Source organism: Ursus maritimus, unplaced genomic scaffold (assembly GCF_017311325.1).
Source record: "Ursus maritimus isolate PB19 unplaced genomic scaffold, ASM1731132v1 scaffold_258, whole genome shotgun sequence".
In the NCBI taxonomy this organism is placed as follows: Eukaryota; Metazoa; Chordata; class Mammalia; order Carnivora; family Ursidae; genus Ursus; species Ursus maritimus.
This window is the reverse complement of record NW_024425097.1, coordinates 5,465-6,275: the sequence shown is the minus strand read 5'-3', so window position 1 is coordinate 6,275 and position 811 is coordinate 5,465. Positions and strand designations below refer to the sequence as shown.

The window sequence follows — 811 nt, the reverse complement described above, 5'->3', positions numbered from 1 at the left end:
GCCAGTGTGCATCTTGGGTGTTGGACAGAGGCCAAATGGAACCGAAGTTCTTCAAGGTTGAGGAGAAGGTACTTTTCCTTATTGAGCTCAAGTTTATGACTCAGCCTCCACATAGCTTGCCTTCTAGCAAGAGAGGCATCACTGCGCCTTTCTCAGAGTTGTGTTGTGATCCGACGAAACGGTTTATTTTGCTATTTTGTTCGGGAGTCCCCACTTCACGCTGTTGCCTGAATGAAAGTGTCCTTCTGAAGCCTTTGCTTTTGATGCCTGTGGGTTCGTTAGTCTGTCCTCGGAAGACATCCGTGTAAACCTATTCTGGAGCGCTTTCGTTTCCCCGTGCCCCATCCGACGGTCACTCCGGAAATTCTTTGAAGAGAAGCACCACGCGCCCTCGTTCGTGTGAAGCATTGGTGGTTCAGTGGTAGAATTCTCGCCTCCCACGCGGGAGACCCGGGTTCGATTCCCGGCCAATGCATCCTGTCTCCTTTTTTCCCGCCCCACCGGCAACCCGGGTGGGTGCCTCTCCCCCTCTGCTCACCCGCAGACCTCAGACCTCCCACGAGGCGCCCCATCCTCGCATTCCCCATGGCACAGGCCAAGTCCTGTGGTTTCGTGATTCTGGCCGCCAAAATCCGTAGGGTATTTCTGAGCAGAAAGCAATAAGGAGTCGATCCACACCGGGGCCCGGCCTAAGTGGAGTAGCCGTGGGCGTGCAGCGCAGCAACCACCGCACTCGCGAGTTCTTACCCGTCCACCTGCAAGTGTCTCCGCGGGGTTTGCGGTTGAGACTATTTGGACCTAAGACCACAGT

At 55.4% G+C, this 811-nt stretch overlaps 1 non-coding gene across 1 annotated transcript; it reads left to right on the top strand.

Moving 5' to 3' along the window:
• The first annotated feature begins 404 nt into the window (after positions 1 to 404).
• TRNAG-CCC lies at positions 405 to 475 on the top strand. The gene has a single exon. It is a non-coding gene; the product is annotated as a tRNA-Gly (tRNA).
• Positions 476 to 811: the final 336 nt, after the last annotated feature.